A 217-nucleotide genomic window follows, 5' to 3' on the forward strand; every position below is an offset into this window, starting at 1 on the left:
CCCTCCCTGCGGCCCCCCCCCCCCTCTCCCCCAACCGCGCTCGGCTTCTCTTCCTTCCTCGTTGGCTTCTCTCGCTCGTTAAGCAGGTTCACTCACTGCAGCCCAAATGCTCAGGCAGGGAAATCCACCAGCCTATTTATGTGAGCAACGGGAAAGCTCCGTGACGTAGCTGCCCATATATGGACAGACAAAGCCGAGCCGCTGCCGAGACGTCACA

Source organism: Gekko japonicus, unplaced genomic scaffold (assembly GCF_001447785.1).
Source record: "Gekko japonicus isolate JY-2015 unplaced genomic scaffold, Gekko_japonicus_V1.1 scaffold9, whole genome shotgun sequence".
NCBI classification, from domain to species: domain Eukaryota; kingdom Metazoa; phylum Chordata; class Lepidosauria; order Squamata; family Gekkonidae; genus Gekko; species Gekko japonicus.